General features: G+C 47.0%; 1 pseudogene; it reads left to right on the forward strand.

Annotated features, from left to right (window-relative positions):
* Positions 1 to 3191: 3191 nt before the first annotated feature.
* On the forward strand, positions 3192 to 3326 carry LOC115869629 (annotated as a pseudogene).
* The last annotated feature ends 23946 nt before the right edge of the window (positions 3327 to 27272 follow it).

The following is a 27272-nucleotide window of genomic DNA, read 5'->3' on the forward strand; positions in this document are numbered from 1 at the left end:
CAAGCCCACAAGTCCAACATTGACCCATATGTCCAACACCAGTCCACAAAGTCCTCCTCCATCTCACAAAACAGGCACAATGATGCCGACTGCAGTAGGAAAGCCGAGTCAGTGAGCGTGTAAGCATCTCAGCGCTGGTAGGGGTCTCCACACAGCTGCTCCAGCACCCAGGGCTGCATTGGGGTAGGTCCATGTGGCTTCTCCTTGGGGGCTTTCTTGCAGGAAGTGAGCCTTGCCAGCTGAAGCAGGGAACTGGCTAAGGCAGCTCCACCCTGGTCCAACCATCAGAGAGCAAGAGACCTGAGAACTAGAAAGGCAAGGCTCATCGAGCCATAAATCTCTCCACCCTTCAGTTCACCTCACAAGTGTTTATCGGCCAGGTTGGCACAATGTACATAACTATCTCAGGCATCCATTACTTCCGTCTTGAGCTTTCCAAGCTCTCTTCTGTCTGCCTTTTCAGGTGTAGGTCTTTCACATATGTGGATCCTTTTTGCCTATATTTGCAGTACCAATCATTGCCTGCCACTCTTTCTGAGGGGGCCCCATAGTAGCCTGGCAAAGGCAGCAGAGCATGTAATCAACCCCTACCCCCTCTCCCACCATGATGATTCAGTTAGTGGTGGGCACTTGAGCTTTCAGGTGATGATGAAGAGTTGGCTGGAGCACAAGATCAATAAGTGCATTGAAAAATGCCGAGTGAGAGAGAGGTGGCCTCTGTCCCTGGTTTTCCTGTTCTAGTGCCCATGGAGAGAGACCTGGAGGTGTAATTGTTTTACGCTCAGCCACTAACTGAAAGGTTAGTAGTTCCACCCAGAGGCTCCCCAGGAAAAAGACTTGGCTCTCTGCTCTTATAAAGATTCTAACTCTCACTGCCATTGACTCACAGTGACCCAGTAGGATGTAGTAGACCTGCCCCAGTGGGTATTTGCAACAGTAACCCTTTCTGAGAATAGAAAGTACCATCTCTTCCCCCAGGAGCAACTGGTGGCTGCAGCCCAACATGGAACTGCAATGCCACCAGCCCTACAAACTGGAAAATCCCATGGGGATGCTCCCCTGTATCCCATGGGATTGCTAGAAGGTGGAATTAACTTCAGGGCACAACAATAACAATGTCCCTGGAACCTAGCAAGGAGCCCTGATAGCACAGCATGCTAAGCATTGGTCTGTTAAATACAAACTCACAAGATATTCTGATGGAGAAAAATGAGGCTGTCTGCTCCCATCAAGATTTACAGTCTTGAAAACCCTGTGTAGCAACTCAACTCTGTCCTATAGGACATCTATGAATTGAAGTGGAATTTATGATCCTGGCTTTTGGGTACCTGGCTAAACTGTATTTCTTAATCTTAGATTGCATGTCCTATTTCTTTTCTTATTTACATGAATTAAATTGAGTGAGTTTATGTTCCACGGTCCTGAAGGGCTTTTACTAAACATTTCCTGTCCAGATCATTTAATTCATTGAGGATATAACCTCTTTGAGTGTCCCCCATCTTTGGCACCTGTGAGTGAAGGCTCATAATGACAGCAGCAGCAAGTTACGCACGGTGGCATCGTGCGTAGTGCATGTTAGTAATGAGAAGATGTGGTGGCATCGTGTGTAGTGCATGTTAGTAATGAGAAGATATGCAAATGCAATGGAATGGTTGCTCTTAAAGTGTGGTCAGTCATAACTTGAATGCTTTGTACGTCAGGAGGCACACCTACATATGTGACCATAATGGTAAGTGTTTGTATATTCCACCAAGATATTTCTTCTAGAAATGGAAATTGAAAGGTAAAATACAGCCCCACCCAGTCTAGCAGTGGGCGAGCACTGTGTACAACAGGTACATTACTGTTGGGCAGTTCATGTCACCCAAACAAATGTTCTCTCTCTTTACATCTGCTGTAGTAGTTGCTAGCATCTGTACCTTCCAGCGACACGTACCAGACACGAACACTAGCACTCCCCTGAGCAAGGCCTGCCCTAGGCTCTGTGATTAAGACTCACAGAGAGTGGAAGGTGTCCAAGATCCCTTCTGCTCCGCACTGTTATTGTTGACTTCAAGCTAATCACTCACACTCCTGTTCACTCTGGACTGTTAGTCCTGTCAAAAGTTCAAGGTCATCCCCTGGGAATCCCTGCTGATGTGTGAACACTTTCTTATGAAATGCTGGAATGTCTTCCAGTCTCCTTTCCAAAATTTCATATTGAGTTGTTGATATGCTCAGGCAAAGGGCTCTTTCTTTTCTTCTTGTCCGGTTGCCAGGAGGTACCTTCACTCCATCCCTGTCTTCACATCTCTCTCTCTCTCTCTCTCTCTCTCTCTCTCTCTCTCTCTCTCTCTCTCTCTCTCTCTCTCTCTCTCTCTCTCTCTCTCTCTCTCTCTCTCTCTCACACACACACACACACACACACACACACACACACACACACATCTTATTCCCACTGGGGAAGGTCGTAAGTTTCAGTCACTGATAAGCACATTTATTGAATTAATTATATGATGATTTATTGGATAATTAATTCAGGCATTTAACAAACACCGTTTGACTATGAGAGATGTACTGTGAATTAGATTACGTTCTGAGACACTGAAGAACACAGTCAACCCAGGTGGTACCTGTTGTCCCCGAGCTCGGAATCCAGTGGGAAAAACAGATGTTCAATAGACACAGAGGGAAATGAGGCTGAGACTATGCTACTTGCTATCAAGAGTAGTGGCAATCAGGATCCCACCACTTGTCTGCCGGTACATTGAACGGTGGTGGCTTTCATGTTGCCATGGTGATGGAAGGTATGCCACCAGAATTTCAAATCCCAGCAGGGTCATCCACGGTGGACAGGTTTCAACAGAGCTTCTAGACTAAGACAGACTAGGAGGAAGGACCAAGAAATCGCTTCTACAAATATGAGCAATGACAATTTTATGAATAGGAGCTGAACATTGTTGGATGATCGTGCTGGAAGATGGGCCTGTCTGGTTGGAAGGACTCCACATGCAACGAGGGAAGAGCTGTCTCTTCAAAGTATGGTTGACCTCAGTGAAGTGGATGGAGAAAAGCTTTCAGGACCCTCATTTGCCGATGTGGTACCATCCAGAATGAGAATAAACAGCTGCAGACATCAGTTAATAGTTAGAACATGGAGTGTATGAAATATGAATCTAGGAAAATAGAAGCCATCAAAAACTAAATAGAGCATACTTATCTGGCAAAGGAGATACCATGATAATGAAGGTGGTTTTCCCAGAGCGAGGCTCATCCATTGCAGGGGTCTGGATGTGCTGACACCTGGGATTCCCAAATGTGGGAGACTGTGTTTGTGCTGTCCCCTACAAAAAAATTAATGGAGCATGTAAAGACTGATAGCATAGGCATTCATGAGCTGAAATACGCTGGTGCTGACCTTTTTGGATTGAATAATTGGATGTTCTACTTTGCTGGGAGTGACTGATTGAAGATGGATATCAGTACACTCATCATCATTATACTCATCATCATTCATCAACATTACAAGATCTAGACTGAAATATAATGCTATCAGTGATCGGATAATATCCTTTGCCAACAAGGAGGATAGTTATTCAAATTCATGCACCAACCATTAATGCCAAAGATGAAGACATTGAAGATTTTTACCAACTTCCACAATCTGAAATTGATCCAACATTCAATAAAAATGCCTTGTTAATGCCCTGTGAATGTGAAATGGGAAACAAAGAAGAAGGGTTCATAGTTGAAATATATGGCCTTGGGGCTAAAAACAATGCCAGGCATCACAAGATAGAATTTTGTAGGAGCAATCATTTGTTCATTGCAAATTATTTTTTCAACAACACAAGCCACAGCTCTATATGTTCACCTCATGGGATGTAACACGCTGAAATGTCCAAAGACCAGGAGTTAGAGAACCTAATAGGAAGAATAAGCTTAGCATTTCTCAAGCTAGAAGTAGAACCAAATTCAAATGTCAAGTTTTAATATTTAAGGATCCTTTTGGCAAAATATCAGGAGCTGTGGTAGCATAGTGGTTACATGTTGGGTTGATAACCGCAATGTCAGCAATTTGAAATCAACAACTGCTTCTCTGGAGCGAGTTGGGGATTTCTACTCTAGTTAAAACTTAGAGTCTCAGAAACTCACAGGGGCGGTTGGGTCTACCCTGTCCTTTAGGGTCACTGATTGGAATGGACTCAATGGCCATGGTTAGCAAAACATTGAACGATTCCCAAAGCATCAAGCGCAGATGGAAGGAACACAGCATCACTATTATCAAAAAGAATTGGTCAGTATTAAGTCACTTCAGGAGGTATTGTATGACCCAGAACCAATGGTATCGAAGGAAGAAGCTTTGGCACACACACAAAAAAACACAAAACAAGGTTGCCAGAAATGATGCAATACCAATTAAAATGTTTCAACAAATTAATGCCAGAATTAAAAGCATTCACTTGTCTCTGCCAAGAAATTTGGAAGACACCATTCACATTTTTGCCTATTCCAAAGAAAGCTGGTTCCACAGGATGTGTAAATTATCAAACAATATCATCAGTGTCAAATGCAAATAGAATTGTGCTGAAGATAATTCAAACCGAGTTGCAGCAAGACCTCAACAGGGAACTGTCATAAATGGAAGCCCAATTCAGAAAAGGACTTACTGGGAAAGAGGGATGTCATTGTGAGTGTCAGGTGCATCTTGACTGAAAGCAGAGACTACCAGAGAGAAATATGCTGTGGTTTATTGCCAGTGCAAGGCACTCACTGTGTGGATCATAACAAATCATGGATAACATTGCAAAGATTGAGAATTCCACGTGGGAACTATCCTTTGACGAAGAAGCCGTCATTCTCCAACTGAACGAGGAGCTACTACGTTGTTCGCTGTCAGAAAAGGTGTGAGCTGGTGCTCTGTCCTTTTGGTGTACTTGTTCAGTCTGTACAACGACCAAATAAAATGAGGGGTTGCACTATAAGAAGAATACAGCATTAGGATTGGTGAAAGACGCTAACAAACTGTAATATGTACATGATACAACCCACTTTGCTGCAAGTGAAGAGGGCTTGAAGCACTTAACTGATGAAGATCAAACACTAGATACAGTCTTCAGTATAGATAATCCCTTAACATAAAATAAAAAGCCTCCTAACTGGACTAATATACAATATTATGATAAATGAAAAAAAGGTTGAAGTTGGCAAGGAATTTGTTGTACTTCGATTTACAATCGATACTCATGGAAGCAGCAGCCAAGAACATATCACATTTGGCCAAATTTGTTGTACAAAGCTTCTTTAAATAGTGGACAGCAAAGAAGTTACTTAGAGAACTAGGGTTTGCATGCCCCACATCATGGTATATTCTAACACCTCAAATGCATCTAAAAACTAGACATTATATATGGAAGCCTACTGTAGAGAAGTGATGCATTTGAATTATGGTTTTAGCAAAGAATATTGAATAGACCATGGACTGTCAGAAAATGAACAAATCCTTCTTGGAAGACGTATACGAATGCCTCTTAGAAATGAGAATGGTGGAACTTCATATACTTTGAACCTGTGATCAGGAGGGTCCAGCCGTTGGAGGAAGACATCGTGCTTGGTAAAGTACTGGGTCGGACAAGATGAGGAAGATGTTTGATGAGATTGATTGACACAGTGGTTGGAATGATGACTTCAAACATCGGATTGTGTTCCTGGATTGTGACGGTGACATTGACCAGAACATGTTTCCTTCTATTGCGCATAGAGTTACTATGAGTCGGAACCAACTTGATGGCACCTAAAACTACAGCATGCAGGAAAGATGACCACGCAACACGAGGGCACATAGCGGAAGGGCCGGTGCAACTCCTGTGCAGTGGTGTCCTGTCTGTCAGTGGAGGCCTGGGGCTGCTTTGATTCTTCAAGTGTTTGTGTGGAGCGTCTAGAGTAGTGCAGAGCAGAGAGAAAGGCCTGGCATTTCACTCCCAAAAATAAGGCAGCAAACCCTGAGGATCACAAATGTCTGGCCCCTAATTGATCTTTGGAATGGTGCAGGGCCAATCAGCATTTAGTTTCTTGGGCTTGGCTTCCCTTGGAGTCAGATCCAGCTCCCTGACAGGCAATGGCAACACAAAGGATAGATGGGTCAGAAGATTTGGGGTAAAATGAAAAAGAGCTCGCATTAAAATGTAGGCACGTACCAGCTGAAGAAAAGAGGGGAGAGGGTTAGGTTTAAGGAAGAATGTGTACAAAGACCCCAAAGGGGAGCAATAGACTCATTGGGAAATGAGAATAACAAGGTATCAAATTGTCACCTTTTAGGGAACACATGCTCTGTTTTAACCAAAATAGCTAGCTTGTGGGTGAAACCCACAATGAAAACAAATGCCCCAGTTGTCACTTAATTAGAAACTGTTTTCTTGACGTCAAAAATGTTTAAAAATATGAGTAGAGACTCTAAAATAGCCCCAACCTTTGGATGTCTCCCCTTCCCCCCAGCATTCTGAAGTTCACACAACCCACGTTCCCAGAGGATATTTTCCCGTACAGAAGAGCCAGTGAGGTGTGAAGTTTCCTGGTTTACCTTTTGTACCTGCGGCCTCCCTGGCTGACTCCAACTTGAAAAGCAAGAATTGAGAGCAAAGGACAGAATTGACAGCCAGGCCCCCAAACCACAGCTGATCTCTGTTTCCTGTGATTTGAATGAGCCCTCGGGAGTCCAGTTCTGCTCTGGTACTCGCCGTGAGTTGGAATTGACTGAACAGCAACGGGTTTAGTTTTCAGTTTGGCTTCAGGAGCCGTATCATACTGACGAGCCCTCCCCTCGATGGCAGGGAGGGTGTTAAGAACGACACCTCTGTCTCCATTGCAACATATCTGAATAAAGTGGTGGTAAAATGTCAAAACACAAAGACATGTAACTATAAGGTTTATTCTGAGCAGTTATTCAATATGCATTTAGGGAGACCATTCCGAAAGAGTAAAACCATGGATCCAAGGAGGTTGGTTATTAGGAAGCTTATAAAGATAAATCAGTGGCTAATTTTCCTGGAATAGGTCTTCATGCTTGGTAAAGTTGCGGGGCAGAGGAAGACCTTGACAAGGTGGATCGACATCGTGGCTGCAGTCAAGAACTCAAGTACAAGAACAATTGTGAGGATGACACCAGACTGGGTGGGGGTGTTCTGTTGTCCAGAGGGTCCTTACGTCTGAGCCGACGTGAGGGCACGTAACAACAGCCACAGCAATCTTCCCGTGACAGCTTATCCTCTGCTGTCCCCCTTTTACTGAGACCAACTGCTAAGAGGTCACACGTGCTCTCTGCTCTGGTTGACAAATATATGACCCCGTGCCTCCTTGCAGCCATGAGACCTTTTGAAATTTTAATTATTGTTTTCGGGTGCTATTGAGTCCGTTCCTTCTCCTGGCGACCTTAGGAACGACAGAAAGCAACAGTGCCCAGTCCTGTGCCAATCTCAGAACTGTCCCTATGTTTAAGCTCATTGTTGCCGTCACCGTATGAACCCGTGTCATCGAGCATCTTCTTCCTTCTTGGCGGTGACCCTCTACTTTACCAAGCATGATGTGCCCCTTGAGGGACTGGTCCTACCGAAGACATGTCCAAAGTATCTGAGATAAAGTCTAGCCATCCTCACTTCTAAAGGACAACCATTCATACTTTGTCCAACACAGATTCGCTCATCTTTAACTTTACCTTGTACATTTTGAACGTGTTGCCGGGAGGGACCAGTCTCTGGGAAAGCAGAGGCCCATCAAAAAGGGAAGACCTTCAAGCAGGTGGATTAACAAGCAGGCTTCAACAACCTGCACTATCACACATATAGCAAGAGTGGTGAGGATAGCCCAGGGCTGTATGCTATGTCATTCTCCTGTAGAATTAGAACCAACTCCTCCTAACATTAAACCAAGAGGTAATAGTCTTGCTAGCCACTACTCTCTTTTGGCAGACAAAAACAAGCATATTGCTGCAACGGGAGGTAAAGAACGTCCGTACTGCTATGATTAGGGCCAGGTTTTCTGTTTAATGTGTGCTGTTGTGGGTAAGAAGAACCTTAACATCAAAATAAGATGTCTGTTGTTCCTTTTTTCTCTTTAGTAGTGGCAACTGTTAGGTTGAACCATGCAAAATTTTCACTTCTCGACCACTTTTGACCTGCCCCCCAAAAGTGGCCATTTCCTTTGAAGAAATACCTGAAGATCTCCTCCCAAAAGGACCCAGCCATTGAAAACCTGGTGGAACACAGATCCACTCTGACCCACATGTGGTTGCCGTGACCTGGGGTTCACTTGACAACACCTGGCTTCAGCGTTGTAGCTAGTGCGTAGTCCAGCATTTATTTCATCTAACTTCTATTTGGGGAATTCAGATAGCCGCTGTTTCCTTTAGTCATACATGCTTTGATAATAATAATAAAACCATTTCATATGGTAAATCCTACGGTTAGTGTTTCCCAGGGGCCAAGAGGGCTCATCATAATTGTCCATTTCTTTATACTGGGAATTGCCTGAGTTGAGAGTCTACCCACATCTAGTACCAAAACAGAGGCGCTCTTTGACCTGATCCCAGGGACGGAGAGATGAAGGGAGGGAGAGAGGGAAGAAAAAAGGGAGGGGTGAATGAGTGGCTAAAGCTTCTTCCTTTTTCCTTTACCACTAGGATTTCTACTCCCACAAAGAGTCCCAGTCTCACAACCCTACAGGGGCGGGTCTACCCTGTCCAACAGGGCCGCTGTGAGTCAGCATCGACTTGAGGATAGCAAGGTTGCGTGTTGAGATGCATCTTGTAAGTTGAGAGCAGAGGAAAGTTAGAAGCTGCTGAGGTGTGATGATACTGATCATGCTTACCCTTGTCCTTCTGCCTGGTCACTGCCTCCCATCCCACGCCAGGAAACCAGGGACACATGCTCCCCAAAGCCTAGGGTAATCAGTGCTCACTGCAGGCACAGCCCAACCTAAACCTTCAACAATGCTGAGAAGCATCTGTCTCCTGACACTCTCCTATCTTCTTTTGCTAACCAGTCCAGGTCTAACAGCCCCCAACTGAGAAAGAACAAGGACCTCTTTCTCAGTTACCCATTACCACCTAGGCACCTCACGGTCAGTCCAACTGTGCTCAATGGCTGGGTGTTGTGTTTTGCAAATATATTGCCAGGTCTCTCTTCTGAAGCACCTCTGAGTGGATTTGAACCTCTAGCCTTGTGGTTAATAGCTGAGAGAGTCAACCACTTGCACCACCTAGGGCCCCTTGCTTTCTCAGAAGGTGCAACCGAAGCCTGCCTAAGGTTCCCACTGCCCTGGCTTTGTTGCATATCCACGCATGGAACAGGATATGAGCATGTCAGACATTCTTTACCTGTGTTAGCAGTTCTTCCACAACTCTACAAGATGGGAGCTTTTCTGATGATCCCATTTTACAGTTGGCGAAGCAGAGGCCCAGACATGCTTAGGTAAGGCAAAATCGCACAGCTCCATCTCAGATGGCTCATGCTTAGCCCATGAGGCAGGAGCATAGGAACAGTTCAGGGACGGCAAGCTTGCCTGAGTCATTGGGACAGAGGATTAGAGAAAGGTGATTCCCTGAGGAAAACTGGGTGCCCTTACCAGAAAAAAAGCAAGAGTGGGTGTGGGTGGGAGAAACAGAAGCTACCTTCGACAACGGGACTCCAGAAAAGTGTATGACAGAGAGGGTACTTTTCTCTGCAGTCTGATGCTGGGCCCAAATTTCAAAGGGCATGAGGCTATGAAAAGGGCAAGGGAAGGAAGTACTAATTCGGATGTCTGTGCCAGCCTCTGAGGTCAGAAAAGAGAAGGCCCAGCCCTGGGTGGGGGGCCAGCCCTGGCGGGGGCTCAGGGCCTGCTGGTTTCACCGGCAGGGCATTGGGGCAGGAGTGTGGTGCAGTGTGGTTACCATTGGGCCTACGTGAGGGAGCACCACCCTCACGTCATCGTTTTCATTTGTGAAATGAAGGTAAAAATCCTTACTGCTCAGCTTAATTGATACTGAATTAGACAATTTCATGCATTTCTGGTCACGAGCGTGGCACTCGGCACCTAGTGTTTTCTCGGTGAGTGATAGTGACCCTAGTCAGTGTGACTTCTTGATGCTGTTGCTGCTGGAAGCCGTCAAGTTCATTGCAACAGAGAGGGACCCCATGTGACAGTGTCAAGCTGCCCTAGAGGGGTGCCAAGGCTGTCATTTTGGCAGGAGCAGACGGTCCGACCTCTGCTTCAGGGGAGCCACCGCGGGATTCAAACCACTGACTTTGTGGTGATCAGAAACACTTAACTGTAGTGCCGCACCCCACCCCACCCCCTTCCAGGCTCCTTATTGTTACGGCTCAACGTCAAAGAACCACGCTCACTGTCATCGTCTTGATTCCAATCCATAGGGGTCCGATAGGACAGAGGAGACCTGGCCCTGTGGGTTCCGGAGCCTGTTACTCTTCACAGGATCCGAAAGCCTGGTTGTTCTCCCACAGAGCAGCTGGTAGAAGGTCGAACTGCTGACGCTGGGATTAGCAACCCAACGCAGAGTCTACTCTCCCACCAGGGCCCTGGGGTTGTTATTGCAAAGGCTGTGCCAATGTAGGAAGCTGGGGAGCCACCCTGCCAAGCCCGAAGTCCCATCTGCTCCTCTGTCAGTGCCTGCTCCTGCCGAAGAGCGCAAGATCAACATATTTTTCTAGCACCTACGACCAACTAGGAGGTATCGAGCCACAGCACCTTTCAAGACCTTGGGGCACTTTTCCAGAACTGTGTTCCTACTGGGATTGGACAGGATAGCTGCTACTGGCATGAGCCACTCAGGTGTCTGTTTCTGTCAGACGCTGGAAGCATGAGAGCCCTTATATTCCTTTGGGAGTCCTTGCAAAAAACTCATTGCCACCCAGTCAATGCTGACTCACAGCGGCACCATAGGATAGGGCAGAACTGTCCCTGTGAGCTTCCAAGACTGCAACTCTTTTTAAAAAAATTGTTTTATTGAGGGGGCCCTTACAAATCTTGTAACAATCCATCATTCAATTGTGTATTAATCACACTTATACATATGTTGCCATCAACATTTCCAAAGCATTTTCTTTCTACTTGAGCCCTTGGTATCAGCTCCTCTTTTTTCCCCCTCCCTCTCCCACACTCTCACCCTTGTAAATCCTAGATCAGTTATATATTATTGTTATTATTTTGTGTCTTACACTGTCCCTGTCTCCCTTCGCCCGCGTCTCTGTCATTCGTCCCAACCTTGTGATGGGTTCCCCCTTTCTCCCCGTCCCGTCCCCATCTCCACCATCCTCTTACCCTCGTGATAATGCTACTCCAACTACTGTTGCTGAGGGTTTTATCTGTCCGGAATTTCATGTGCCAAGAGCTGTTATCTGTACCAATGGATGTACTCCAAGGTCTAGCCGGATTTGTAAGGTAGAACTGGGTCATGGTAGTGGGCGAAGTGGGGGGAAGGCCAGGAAATATTCAGAACTAGAGGAATGATGTGTGTTTCGTTGGTGCTATACTACACCAGGGTTGAATCATCCTCTCTTTGTAACCCTTTGTGGGGGGGCGGGGTGTCCAATGTCTACAGATGGGCTTTGGGTCTCCACCCCAATGTCCCTCTTTGGGAGCAGAGCTGCTGACCTTGAGGTTCGCAGCCTAATGAGTAACCACTACTCTACTGGGGCTCCATCCCTTAGGAGTCCTTGGGTGGTGTAAATGGTTACAGTCTCCTCAGCTAACTGAGAAGTTTGGGGTTTTAATCCATGCAGAGGAGCCTCTGAAAAAGAGCCTTGATGACCCACTTCTAAAAAGCAGCCACTGGGAACATGAGGGAGCACAGTGCTACTGTGACCCACGCGGGGCCCCCAGGAGTCAGGATAGATTTGTAACAACTGGCCCTGGACTATCCGTATTCTTTGGCCCAGCGTATTCTGATAACACCGCATCCTTCTCTGCTCCCTGTGCACGGACTGGCTTTCTGAGGACACTGGGGACGCTCCACAGCCCTGGTCCAGGTGCATCTGGCGGCCTTGTGGGCTCAGCCTCCAGAAGCCGCCTGGCCTATCTTACAGTTCCTTTGAGTCCTGTCACGAGCTCTTTGATTTGACACTTTGGACTCTCCCTGTTTCCGGATGATACAGATCAGTCGAGTGTCTTTTTGGAGCAAATGACAGAATATCAATTGAAGTAGACTTCATGATACAATGGAAAGTTGAGAACATGGCACTGCATTCGGGGATTCGAACAATACTATCAAGTCTCAGGCGCCCTCCAGTGCTTGCCTCTGCTTCCCTCTCCATTGGCTTCCCTCGGGCAGCCCTTTCCCATCAGATGGCAGAATGGCCGCCAGCACAAGCAGCTCACTACGCCTGGCCAACTGGGACGGCTCCTCGTTCTTCCCCCTCCTGCCTGCTGCCCTCCACCAGGGACTTTGCAGCTGTGCCACCCTACGTGGGGTCCCTGTGTCATCCTAAGGATTGGTGGCCTAGAATATGATTGGAAATCCCAGTGTGCCTCTTCTAAGGCTAGGTCTTTAAGAGGCATTATGTATTTCCATTTGCTGTTCTCTTGTGCCTGGGGGATCACCATTAGAATATGACATGGGTGAGCCTGGTGGCTGAGAAGTCCTGATGGCACAGTGATTAAAAACCCCACTGTAAACGGAAAATAATGGCAGCTTGAACCCACCAACATTTCTGTAGAAGAAACATCAGACAATCTTTACCTGTAGCAACTGCAGCATGGAGAACCCTCTCTTCTGACCTTTAGGGTCACTGTGCCACCAAATCCACTTGATGGATTTGATTTGTTGTTATGGCACGCAATGACAACAACCCTTTGTTCCACAGAGATGTCTTTAGCTGAGCTGCCTCTGCTGACCTGACTCTTGCAGCCAGAAGCATAGCATACAGGCTGACCTGCAGGCCTGGGCATGCGGCAATCAATCCTCCATGCCACATGTTGCTGGTGGGGGCGGCTTTTTATGCAGCATCATTGAGTGGTACACCAAATATTCTCCTAGCAGCCATCACAGAAAGAGTTGCTTCTTCTTGATATTCAAAAGACATCCTGAAGTTGATTTCAATTGGCTGGACTTAGGTCTACTCCGATAGGCTGACTGGCTTGGCTGAAAGTGAAGAGAGGTGGTTTCTCAGAGGAAAATCGCAGTGCTGTTACCAGCAGAAGGTGAGAAGACTAACAAGCAAGCAGAATGATTGATTCTCACTTTGGCATCTTGAAGGATGCAAAAACCAGTGTTCCGGAGCTCCATATGAAGCAAGGTACCAGCCTTGTTCATGTCTATACTCTGTATGCTTGTTGGTGGTGGCCATTCTGAGTCACGACAACCCCATGGGATGAAGTAGCACAGCCCATGTTGTCTTGCAGGCTTTCATCGTCATGGAAGCAGATTGTCCATTCTTTCTTGGAAACAGTGGGTGGATTCGGACAGCCAACCTTCCCATTAGCAGTTGAGCTTCACTGTTTGACTTCCCAGTGTTCCTTCTCTATGTGATAGTCAGGTGGAACTCAACTGCAGCTGAGAACTAGTCATCAGCTAAACAGGTAGGAAGCCAAGTACACGGTGTTTGGTATTCCCTGAAAATCAGAGCGACCTAGCCCTTGGGCCAGCTGGCAGGCGACCACCTGGCAAGTGGCCTTCCTCCCTTCCAGTGCCAGCTTAGCGAGGAGGAGACAAAGTAGGAGTCCGGTGGTTGCCAGGTTGACAACTGGAGCTGATTTAGAGCAGTGCTTCCGTCCCAGGCTGCTCTTCAATCGCTCTCTTGGGGCTCTAGAGTCCAGTGGGGTTCATGCTGTGCGCTGACATGAGAGAACAAAGCTCTGAATGGAAAGCATGAGGTGGAATAAAGGTAGCCACGTTGCCCAGTTCCATGGGGGTCACTGAACTTCCGGCTGAATATCATTTGAAATGAAGTTGAAATAGAAGCTGTGGTGGCTTGATGCACCTTCTCCCTCTAAGTCCCTTGATTCTCCCTTGACCTTTCTCCCCGTTCTGTTTAGGAGCTGTTGGCTGGGAGGAATGCCACTTGGACCCAAGGCATTAGTGGGGCAGCTGGGGTGACCGTTATGGAGTGTGAAGTCGCTTTCTCAACCCGGTAGAATCATATCCCAAATCTGTGCTGCAACATGCACATTCCCCGGGCCTCCATCACGGAAAAACATTTAGCGATGTCAGCAGGAGGCGATATTGTTGCTACTCCCCAGGGTGACCCACCGCTCTTGCCCTCTCCCCCCACCAATTAATGCCGAAGCTCCCTGTGGAGCTGGGAGAAAGCGGTGGAGTAGGCCCGGGGGTGGGTCTAGGGGCAAACAGTAGCCAGTGTGTGCACTCTGATTACACCGTTGTGGCCGAGACAATAGTTACAGTGAACAGAAGCAGGCAGGGTTCAATGCAGCTTTCTTTCCCTCCTCAATGCAGCTTTGATCTGGCCAGGGCTACCAGGAGGCATTGCCATCTAATTGGGGCAGCCCGACCTGGGAACCATGCTTTATGCCATCATTTGGGAGGTTATTGGTATTGCACTTGGGACCTTCTATGAACATGGACCTCGTCCACCCAACTGGAGTCTCACACACCAGCCCGATTGCATGTATCCTGGATGGTAGGGGTTGATGTGCGTCCCCCACAGTAATGTTCAAGTCCTAATGCCTAGTACCTATGAATGCGGCCTAATTTGGAAATAGCATCTTTGGGGGTAGACCCTCATCCTTCTGGTGTCCTCAGGAGAAGAGGAGAGGGACACAGAGACATTCATGGAACGTGGACAGCCACAGGAAGATGGAGGGAGGGACAGGAGTGTGGCCACCATAGACCAAGGAACACTGGGGCCACAAGAAGTTAGAAAATTACAAGGCACGATCTTCTGCTGGAACCTCCGGAGAGAGAACATCCCCGGGGACACTCCGAGTGTAGACTTCCATCCCTTACAGCGTCTCCAGAATGATAGGTCTGCTGTTCGGCCCACCCCGTTTGAGACGCGTCCTTACTACAGTCTCAGGAAAGAAACCCACTGGCTATTGGCATGGTTGCTGCTGCCCGTTAGTCAGCTGCTTCCTCTCAGTGCCCAGCCCACCGCTGCTTTGGCACCCTGGGGCTGGGATGGCAAACTCTCTTCCTCGGGCTGCTGATGCTCTGTTGCTGTTAGTTGTCAACTAACGTGGCGGGTTGCGTTTGGACCGAGGGCAACCCCATATACAACATAACAAGGCGTTGCCTGATCCTGCGCCATCTTCTTGGTCACCGCCATGTCTGAGTTCGCTGTGGTGGCCAGTGTCCTGGGCCTGCTAGCTGAGGGAGCTGCTTGCCAGCACTGTACTGGACTCGATTCTGCTATGATCCCTATTGTTTTCATGGGCTAATCTTCCGAAGCACATCACCAGGTGTTTCTTCCAAGTGCACCTTAGTCCGGAAGCACCATTGAAACCTGTCCGCTGTGAATGACCCTGCTGATGTTTGAAATACTGGTGGCCTATCTTCCAGACTCACAGCCACGGGCAAGTGGCCACGACACAACGGACAGATGGGGCTCCCTGCTAGGCCCTGGCAATAGGAGGCACCAGAGGGAAGCCACAGCTGGAGGATGGAGGAGAGACTTCTCTAGTCCCTCCTGGATTCCCTCCACCCTTTGCTTCAATCTCCAGTTTTGTTTTGTTTTTTGAAACCAAGAGTCTAGGTATTTACCAAGCCCTCCCACTTTAAAGATATCGACTTTTGGGTTTGGCAAACAACCCCAGCTGTGTAGAGTTCCACCCACAACAGAGAACAGGCGCACCAGCAGCTGGTATGGCAGGGAGATGGCTCCCTGCTTGCAGAAAGATTCAGTTTCCTCCACGGTGGTGGATAAAGCTGAGAAGATTTAAAAAATGACCTTTCGCCACCCCCCCCTCCTCCGGAATAGTAATGTAAGATTCATTTGAGGCTTTGCAACTAACGAGTTGGCTGGTCTTGGCTCAGCCCTCCGTGACTAGCACAGCCTGGCATCCACAGATCCAGCCCTGGCTTCCTCAGAGGGCCTTGGGAGGGGACGAGGAGGGAGGGAGAAATGCATTTTTTTAAATAATCCTTAGAGGAGACAGCTCTGTGAGGTCCCCATAGAGCTGGCATTAGAGGAAGGGAGGGAGAGAGGGAGAGAGAGAATATTACATACCTTTAATCTGCTTAGCTTTTCTCTGTCGGATAGTTGAAGGGCTGAGACAGGTGAGAGCGTTGTGAGGTGGTTAAGTCCATGAACCAGGAGCTCACTGGTTCTTGAGGTCTCGCTGTGTGATCTGGGCATATTATTTGACTTGAATTTCATGGAGGCTGGGGCTAAATCGTGTGTGGAAAGTACATACGTTCAGGCTGGGAATCTTATATTTGGGCTTGTGACCAAGATGGGAGCACCTTAGACCTCAAAGGAACATCCTTGCTTTTCAACACTTTAAAGAGGTCTTGTGCAGCAGATTGACCCAAAGCAAAGCATCATTTGATTTCTGGACTGCTGCTTCCATGGGCATCGATTGTGGACCCAAGCAAGATTAAATCTTTGACAACTTCAATCTCTTCTGCATACACACAGGTGTGTCTATGTGTAAGTGTATGCTGCCCTTGAGAAGTTCAAACATCATTGAGGGACACAGTTAGTTGAACAGGGAGGTTTCACAGGGGGGCTAAAGAGGTACCTAGAATACTATGGAAACTGAGAGAAGCCATGGTGAACGCCACAGGAGCGAGCGAGCTGGGGGGCAGGGGGCGGAGTCTGCGAATGCTTCCTGGAGCAAGGAGTACACAAATTGATTTCTGGCGGGAATTCCCACGGAGGAAACAACTTGAATGAAGACCATGGTGTGCGGGGGGCCTAGACGAAAGGCAGTCCTGCTGGCATGCAGCCTGTGAGTGAGAAGGACAGGAGATGACCAGAAGTGGTAAAGGCAGGGGCTGGACCCTGGAGGCCTTTGGTATCCATATTCAAGAATGAGTGCTTTAATCCTATCCATAATGGAACTTCCAAGGCAGGTCTTAAGTAGAAATGTTCAAGATGCACTCAGGTTCCCCCTGTGGGGGCAGCCTCCCTGGTGGGGCCTGTGTGGAAGATGAGTTAGGGGGAGCAGGTTGAGCCACCAGTGGGACTGTAGAAGTCAAGGAGTCATCTAAGCCGGAAGTGACCATGGCACGAATGCGCCTGTTGTGGGGTTGTGAATCAGATGACAGGAGGCCCATGGCAGCTTAGTGGTAAAACATGAACTGCTTCTCATGGGAACTGCTTCTCATCATCCTGTTGGCTACACCATAAAACTTGGGTTCAGGGAGTATGATATAAATTGGGTCCCCTCATCACTTATCCTGGTGAAGGCAATCAAAGCTACACATGTGGACCAAACCCAAGTAAACAGTCCTGGTGCCTTCAAAGAGGGTTTGAAAAGGTAATTCAACCACTGGCCAGAGAAATAATTTTGCAGATCCTTCTGGGATACAGCCTTCTAACCCAGATTGGATTGTGGTGCTGCTGGGGAGGACGGGAGAGGGCAGCACAAGAGATTTCACACAGGCACACAGAGGCAGCAGGGGATGCTCTTTGAGTAAAACTTCCAATGGATTTAGCACAAGAAGGCATTGGGGATGGGTCCAAATGCCTCACATTCACCTAATTATGTTTGCAGACTGCTGGGAATTTACCAACTCCCCACCACATCATCTTTTCTTACCAGAGCACGTTGGGGCTCGTGGAGTGCCTGGCATGCACCATGCCGAGGAAGGTGAGACGCGCCTCTTTGGCAGAGGTGTGGAGTCTGCTCCCAGTATTACGTATGGCTGGGCTGAAACCATCTTCCATATTAACAATAGGTGTATGTGTTAGTCTGGGTAGACTAGAGAAACAAATCCACAGAAACTCATCTGTATAAGAGAGAGTTTTATATAAAGGGTAACTGCACATTAAGAAAGCATCCCAACCCAGTGCTGTCCAAGCCCATAAGTCCAACATTAGCCCATATGTCTGACACTGATCTACAAAGTCCTCCATCTCACAAAACACAGCAATGATGCTGACTGCAGGAGGAAAGCCAACTCCGTGACCGTGTAAGCATCTCAGCGATGACAGGGGTCTCTATGTGGCTGCTCCAGCACCCAGGGCTGCATTAGGGTAGGTCCATGTGGCTTCTCCTCAGGGATGTCTTGCAGGAAGTGAGCCTTGTCAGCTAAAACAGGGAACTGGCTAAGGCAGCTGCACCCTGGTCCGACCATCAGAAAGCAAGAGACCTGAGAACTGGAAAGGCGATGCTGACTGAGCCATTTATCCCTCTGCCCTTCAATTAACACGACATGTGTTTATCGGCCAGGTTGGCACAATAAACCTTAAACAATAAACTATCTCAATGTATATAAATCTTCATCAGTTACCTAGCAGTGGATAAAACATCAAGGTTAGCAGAACTGGGTGGAGGTAAACTTTTTTTTTGAATACCTTGGGAGCATTTCAGTGATAATTGGGGAAATAAGAAAATTAACAGGACCAAATATTTGGGTGGTGCGTGTGCGTGCGTGTGTGCGTGTGTGTGTGTTTTCTTTGGGGGTTTCTCTCTTTTTCATATTTGGCAAAAACTGAACCACATACCTCAATCTCACAACACACCCTCTAAGCTTTCTGGAAATAGCAAGGGTTTTAGAGGTCAGACAATTTCTGAGGCCTCTTCCAAAATAAGGATGCTTGGCTGTACCCTCACTGTGTGATTCTCAGGTGAGGGGAACTGTCGTTTCACCCACATTCAAGGACGTGGGGCAGCAGGAGTCCCTGAGTAGAGCAAACAGTTATGCACTTGGCTGAAAACAGAAAAAAGAGGGTGGGTGGAATCCATTCAGAAAATACCTCAGAAGGAAGACCTGCTTTGAAAACCCAACCACTGAACTCCTGGGGGGCCCAGTTCTGCTCGGATTTGCCACGGAGCAGAGCCAGCCTGTCCTTTGTTGATGTTGTTGATGTCAGATGGTTTTTGTTGTCTCAGACACCAAAGACCCCACCATGGTCTCACCCCTAACGGAAGTTGTGAGGATGGCGCAGGACCAAGCAGTGTTTCCTTCTGCTGTAACCAGGGTGACTGTGAATCAGAACCAACAACACAGTGCCTAAGAGTATACGAGGAGGTACCCCCTCCCCAAAATAAAGAATCCTGGAATTTATTTTTCAGCTCTGTATTTAAATTTTTTACAAAACAACCTTATCACTCTCAAAGTACTCTCCGTTACACTGAATACATTTGTCAAATCTGCAATGCCATTCTTGGAAACGTTTTTCAAACTCATCTGTTTAGATGACTGACAGCACCTTCATTGTTTTTCCTTCCCTTCTTCTGTGTCATCAAATAGCTGTCCTTTCATGTGTCTCTTCATTCAAGGAAACAAAAAGAAGTCACACCGAGTGAGGTCAGGTGAGTAAGGTGGGTGAGGCCAGAGAGGCATGCTGTTTTTGCCCAGTGACAGTTGTGTGAGCAGGTGCATTGTCGTGGTGGCGAAACCAGTTCTCCACCTGCCACAACTCTTTTCACAACCTCTAAGTAGAAAGGTTGATGAACAGTCTGACCTGGTAGAACAAACTCCAAATCCACTATTCTCCTCACATCAAAGAACAAACGCGCATCATCTTTATCTTTGATTTCACTTGAGTGTTTTGGGGTGAGGTGACAATGGCATCTTCCACTGGTTTGATTGATGTTTGGTTTCTGGGTCATAAGAATAGCACATGTTTTCTTATGTGCTCACCTGGGGTCCTGGAGGAGCTCTAGTGGGGACAGTGTTTAAGCGATTGGCTGTTCACTGAAAGGTTGGTGGGTCAAGCCTGCACAGTGACTCTGCAGGAGAAACACCTGGCAGTGTGCTCCTGTAAAGGTTACAGACAACGAGAAAGCCCTGTGGGGCAGATCTGTATGTGGGACATCCCAGATGACTTGGCCCGGTTTGGCATCAGACAGGTCTCTGATTTTCCAAACACTTTGCTGTTCCATAAAGTAACTATGCCAGCAGCCATGGGAGGCACCCTGGACCGTGAGGTGCAATGGCGACCGCCTTTCCAGCTATCCCAAGAAACGGGTCTGGGAGTCTGGCATATATCTCTCAAGCCCATTCAGCAAAGTGTCCTTGCTTGCTGAAGGTCAGCTGACCATTTAAGCCTGTGTGTTTCCTGGTCTGCAGTGGGTAATGCTACGAATGGGGTAAATGCCAAGTCTCTGAAGAATGTAACGCAAGAAAGAGAAAAAATATAGAGTGTTTTGTATTAAGCCTGAGTAGGAGCTCCTGGGGGCCGGCCAGCCAATTGGACCATCGTGGGCAGTTCCACTGCTTTCCCCCATGGAAGCACCTCTCTCAAAGGACATTCCATCTCCATGGTCCACTCTGAGGGGCACTGCCAACTAGAGCTGAGCTTGCATGGTAGGAGGCAGCCCTTTGAGGTAGTGAGTGTCCAACGTGCATGGGAGCGGATTCCCCACTGGTTCACCGGTGCAGTGAAGCCTTGGCAGGGAGAAAGGGGAGTCACACAGTGCTTTCCTCCCTTTGAACCATCTCTGGGTGGGAACACTGCAGAATGTTACCAAATATTTGAAACATGTTTTGTGGAAGCCCTGCCCTATCCAGGAGGTATCAGCCGATCACGAAGCCATCTCTCAGATCTCCCCAAGAGTTGGAGCAGGACTAAAAGTGAACCCCCCAAGTGAATCCTCTCTCTGCTTTCCCAGAGACAACGGGCAGACTGGTTGCACTGGTTATGTTGTGGTGCTAACAATAAAAAGCCAGACACTCTTCTGAGTTCTCTTTTCAGTGTTTCTGTTTAAATCATGGGGGGGAAAGGTACTTTTCAAATGCAGTATTTTTTGTCCCCCCCCCAAAAAAATCAATAAACACTTTTTAAAAAATCATTTTATTAGGGGCTCATACAACTCTTATCACAATCCATACACACATCAATTGTGTAAAGCACATTTGTACATTCATTGCCCTCATCATTCTCAAAACATTTTCTCTCCACTTAAATCCCTGGCATTAGGTCCCCATTTCCCCTCCCTTCCTGATCCCCCCTCCCTCATAAGCCCTTGATAGTTTATAAATTGAATAAACACTATTTTAAAAGCAAAGCAAAAAAAAAAATAGCACATGCTTGTCACCAGTAATGACCTTGGGGGGGAAATTCTGGGTCTCTTTGGGGCTGTTTTTTGAAATCAAGACATGTTTCCACTCGACACTCTTTTTCCTGCTCAGTCAGAACCTGAGGCACAAATTTTGAAGCGACCCTTCTCATTCCCAAATCTGCCATTAAAATTCGCTGAACTGGGCTCCAAGACAGTCCAGACAACTCCCGCATCCCTTCAATGGTTCCTCTTTGGTCTTCGAGCACAAGGATACGATTTTTGCAGACATTTTCGTCCATTTGGGAAGTTGACAGACGTCCAGAGTGAAGTTTGTCATCAACATTTCACCTTTTTGGAAACAAGAAAACTGCTTGTAAAGTTGAGTTTTTCCCATAGTGCTGTCCTTGTAAGCCCTGTTCAACATCACAACAGTTTCTGCCGCATTCTTCCCAAGCAGGAAACAAAATTCCACAGCCGCACACTTTCTCATAAATCAGCCATCACAAAAAGCAAGGTTCGAGTCAAACCACTTTTACGAAAAAATTCACTGTGACCAAAGAGAACCTTCCCAAGTGATGCCACTGGATGCACTAACTCAGAGTGAGTTGCTGGATGCTCGCCTACAGGGAAAAAAATGCATACTATGAAAGCTCTACCAAGCAGAGCTTTTTTTCCCGTTTCTGTGGGGTTACCCCCTTGTACACTTGAATTGTTTTCTACCTTTTAGTTTTGATTACAAATTCAAGCCTAGCCAGCAGTGGAGATCAACCTGAGGTCTGTGGACTGCTGTGAACCAGAGACCCAGGCAGCTGCTCCACGCTGCTCTGTGGCCTTAGGAGGACGGTGGCCCGAGGTCGCCAGATCTGTTTTTGTTTTAAACAAAAAGCCAGAAACCCAGGATTTATGTAGAATCTTCTATTTAAAAAAATATTGACAATGAATTGAAAGTTTCACAAAGCACTGTGTGGGCTAAACAAAGAATGTGTTTCTCTTTGTTAAAATATTATATGGTTTTTTAAGACTCAGAGGATTAGACTGAATGAAGATGAGCTTGTACAGGTCACAAGATGACACAGTTCATCTGGTGCCCATTGCAACCATCACTTATCTGTCAGCCTGTCACACTGTGGTGGCTTGCAGGTGGCTGTGGTTTGGGAAGCTATGCCACCAGTATTTCAAATACCAGCAGAGTCGCTTAAGATAGAACGTTTCAGCAGCGCTTCCAGGCTAAGATAGCTGGAAGAAAGGAGTGTTGGTCTACTTTTAGAAATTAGCCAAGTCAAGCCTATGGAACACAACAGAGGATGCCCTGCTCTAGGGCTGGAAGGTGGTGGTGCAATGGTTAAGTACTTGGCTGCTAACTGAACTGAAAGGTTGGTGGTTCAAACCCTCCATAGCAGAAAGATGTGGCAGCCTGCTTCCAGAAAGACTGCAGTGTTGGAAAACCCAATGGGGAAGTTCTGCTCCACCCTGTAGCTTCCCAATGAGTCAGAATCATCTGGATGGCGGTGGGCTTGAACTGGAAGACCACAATGGCCTCACGCAGACTGGCCGTTAGGAAGACCGCACAGGACCAGGCAGTGTGCAGTTCTGTAATGCATGTGCCATGTGAGGTTGATTCTGACTCAACAGAATCAACTAAGAACAACAGTAATCAGGGTGCCTGTTACATACCAAGCGTTCCCATATGTAAATCCTCCAAAAGGTAGCAGTGATCTGTCACAGGTATTGTGATGCTGTCTGAAGGTGAGGATGCTGAGACTCCGAGGTCCTGCTGCGTTCTCAAGCTGGATTTGAAGTCCCCTCTCAGTCCCCAGCTGCTGCCTCTTGAGGTTGACGCTCCCGGGACAGAGGGGGAGAAGGGGCAATGTGTTTCTTCAAACAGTTTCTGGTTTCGGAGATGCTGTAATAGGAAGTCATCTGTTTTCTTTTCCCCTCCTGCCCCTCGATTATTAAAAGGAGGCTGCTGTGGGGACTGAGAGAGGCTTGCTGAGCCAGAGGGCATGGCAGTGTACTGGCAGAGCTGAGGGAAACATGCTTATCTCATAGACCGCAGGGAGGCTGAGCCAGCAGGTGCTCAACCCCAGACCAGCCCCAGGAGGAATGGCTCGGCTCGTATTCACACATTTCAGCAACAGTTAACCAGCTCTCAACTATAGCCTGAGTATTTCAGAATGCAAAAAATAGCAGATCAAGTTCAGAAATGCACTATTGTCTTTGGCATCGCTGGTGTGTCCCGTATGTCTGCATATTCTGTATGTCTTGATTTATAGAAGTACAGATGAAGGCCAAGTAGCATTGTTTATAATATCAAAAATTAAAACCAACGCAGATGTCTAATGACTGTGTTCAATATTATAGCATTCTAGGCAGCCTTTGAAAACTGTGCTGTATGTTTCTGTGCTTAGATATCTGTTGATATGAGAAAATGCTCATGAGAGAAGAAATGGAAAGAGGTAGGTTACAAAGAAATATGTACAGTGTCATCCCAGTTTTTTAAGAGTAGTTTATCTTTTATATCTAAACCCACTGCCATGAAGTTTATTCTCCCCTATGTAGGGTACCTGAGTTTATAAGTCTTATAGGAGCAGACATATCCTCATCTTTCTCCCTTGGAACAGTTGATGGGTTTGAACTGCTGACCTTGTGGTTAGCAATCCAATGTTTGTGCGCATGTGGTTTGTACATATACACATATAGCCCATCAAATATATGTTTGTGTGTGTGCTGTGTATGCACATATGGAGTAGATGCTTTAAATACTAAAAATAGCTCTTTGTGATATATATCACTAAGAACTAGAGAGAGAGAGAGAGAGAGAGATTTTCATGTTTTTCTGAATGTTCCCTGATTTCTAAAATAACTGTGTGTTTCTTTTACAATGAGGGGGCAACGTTCAAAATGCAAACCTTGAGAGACATTTTGGCTTATGGCAAGATTCCTTTAACTGTGCTGGCAGAGCGCTCCCCTGAAGCTTTTCAAGAGAGGCTGCATTTACATCTATTTTATTGACTCACCATTTTGCAGAAACGAGGCTCGGCCGTGCCTGCCTGGCTTCTGCATACACTTTGAGGTAGGCCCAAGAACTTGTCATTTTTCCTTGCACACCAGCCTCTCCTTTCCCAAGACAGGTCTCCATCTTGTAAACTCAGAAAACTCAGAAAAAGGGGGACATGGACCGGAGAAGGACACTACAAATAAATAGGTGAAATAGTTTCACGGGTCTAAACTACTGGGTAGCAGATGAACAGGAGCAGCGGGATGCAACTTCACAGTGCCTGCGCCTGCTGCTCCCTCCTTCCCGGTGCAGAGATGCGCAGGCGGACTTCCTTTTCTGTGCCTGCATTGGCTAGACATCTCTCCTCTGTTTCCTTCCCCAGAGGGAGAGGCAGATGGCAGGTGCCTGCCTCGGGAAGAAGTAGTAGTGGTCACCTTGGCCAACCCTTGGGCATCTCTGGTCATTCCCATGTCATATCCCCTGAGGAACTTTTGTAAAAGGGCCCTCTCACCCATTCCTGCAGTGAAACAAGCCTGTGGTTATGGGTTATAAAAGTTCTGATTCTTTTGATGGTCAGAGAACCCTTTTAGTACATGGCTTGTGGAGTTGCCCCTCGACATCACGTTAGGAACCTACTTGAACACTGAGAGTGGAGATGGAGAAACTGAGGGCATTTTCTCATGAGCTAGCCCCATTCCACTCTGGGCAGTTATGCCTGTCATAATTAGTTGCTTTCCTCCAACCAGTTAAAATGGAGTCATTCTATGCCACCCCAGTAAATCCTGTCTCAGGTCCCACCTGGTCCAAACTCTGCATAGAATCACGTCTTCAAAAGCATAGTTGTGTAACATAAAAGCATTAACAATGGAAACTTAACCTTTTACCCAGAAGTTCAGGTTTCATAACCTCTGACCTTTTTTCAAAATGCTCTTTCCTTTTCTACTAAAGCAGTGGTTCTCAACCTTCCTAATGCGGTGACCCTTTCATACAGTTGTAGTGACACCCCAACCATAAAATTATTTTCATTGCTACTTCATAACTCATTTTGCTACTGTTATGAATCGGGTGACCCCTGTGAAAGGGTTGTTCGATCCCCAAAGGGGTCGCGACCCACAGGTTGAGAACCACTGTACTGGACTCTTACCCCTCTAGGTTACACCAGAAATTCTTATTCTCCACCCCTACCAGTTATTTTCCTGGCTGGCTTTCTTAGCAATGAGGTATGCAGATAGACTTGGCCTCTCCAGTTGCTATTTTAGTTCTCTCCCTGCTGTGCCCAATGGCACTGCAGTGCACTGCAATTTAGGTGTTGTGCAAACCATACTGTTGTTGGTTCAAACCCACCAGCTGCTCCTGGGGAGAAGGATGAGGCTGCCTGCACTCATCTGTGCTTACAGTCTTGGAAACCAGATAGAGGGTTGCCATGAATTGGAATCAGCTAGATAGTAGGGGGCTTGGTGGTTTGGGGTTTTCCTGTTTTACTCAAAGCCCACACTTCCCACAACAAAGGCAAGTCTAGGTAATGTCTAATAAGCAAACACCATTCTCCCTTTCCTCCGGTCCACTTGGGCCTATTTTCTATGTTTAATATCCTGCTTTGACATTTAAGAAACAATTCAGGAAATGGGAAAAGAAATGGAGACATCAAAGCCAAATTTCCCTTTGTCAAGGATGACAGGGGAGGGCTAACCACGGGCACTCTTGCGCTTTCAGCCTTGATCTCATCACAGGAGTGGCTCCCCACCTGCGACTGGGAGACCAGTTCCTCCTGAGTCCTCCTCCCCTCTCGCCCAGGGGCCACCGTTGCTCATAAACTCCGCCAGCTTCCAGCTGTACTCTATAATGTTTGTTCACCTCCTGTTCTACTTTCCTCCCTCTGCTGATATCTGTAGCTCAGCTCTTCCTGAATACCGTGTTTGGGGAGATTAAACAATACTTCTCCATGGCCCAAAGATTTCTATTTAGGCCTACACTATCACACTTAGAACCCCAGCCTCTGCATCAGCCCCACACCAAACTTGCTGCCATTAGTCGATGCCGACTCATGGCGACCCTGTAGAACTGCCCCAGTGAGTTCGGAGACCGTCACTGTTGACAGGAGCAGACAGTTCCATCTTTCTCCCGTAGGGGGCTCGTGGCTTCAAATTGCTTACCTTGTGGATCGCAGCCCAAGCCCCAGACGTTTCACCACCAGCACTCCTTTTAGCCAACCTGGCTTTGAATCCAAGTCTGCTCTTTGTCTGCTGTGTGGCCTGGGGGACATCTGTTAACATCTCTGATTCTCACCTCCCTTATCTGTAGAATGGGGCAACCTTAATATCTAACCCATAGGGTTATGAGAATTATGTGACACTTAAAGGTACTGGACTTACTTAGCACAACACGATTTGGGGTATAATTATCATCTCACAAATGTTTAGCAAAGACTGATACTAATTGCCATTTGCCTCGTATGCTGCTCTCTGTTCATAGGGGTTACTGCTGCCCTTATAACCCTAGCATTCTTTTATTGCTACCGAAATACCCCTCCCACCCTAAAATAATTTGTTTCATGCTTCTGGGTTGAAAGCATGTTAACTGGTGTGTCTTGGAAGTTTCGTGTGCATGGAAGCCAGGAAGTGACAGAGACGCATCAGTGGGTCTGGACAGAGCCCTGACCATGGCCAGCACAGTATGGCACGCAGACAGGTACACCTCAGAGATACAGAGTGCTCCGATTCTAGACTTCCACACTGAAGCAAGTGTCACAGTAAAGGGAGTCGCATGAAAGTTCCCCAAACAGACTACAGTCTACTGAGTGTGTAGTAGTATTGTGAAAGTGTCTGAAATATTGTGAGAATTGCCACAGTGTGACCCAGAGTCACAACGTGAGCTCGTGGTGCTAGGAAGATGGTGCCGCTAGGCCTGCTTGATGAGGGAGCACAGCAAACCTTTAACTGGTAAAAAACAACAACAGACCACAGTCTCTGTTAAGCTCAATAAAGCCAGGTGCAACCAAACAAGGTATATTTAGATGTTCTTCTTTTTCTGAATGTTGCATGTTTTCTACATGGAAACTGTGTGCTTTCCTTACAATGAGAGCAAAATGCTCAAAAGGTAAACCTTGAGAGACATTGCAGTTTATGGCCAGACTCCTTTAACTTATCTTTGACTGAACATTGTTACCACATCAGTG

This window comes from Echinops telfairi, unplaced genomic scaffold (genome assembly GCF_000313985.2).
Source record: "Echinops telfairi isolate 266 unplaced genomic scaffold, ASM31398v2 ScPeMD7_31;HRSCAF=116, whole genome shotgun sequence".
Taxonomy (NCBI): domain Eukaryota; kingdom Metazoa; phylum Chordata; class Mammalia; order Afrosoricida; family Tenrecidae; genus Echinops; species Echinops telfairi.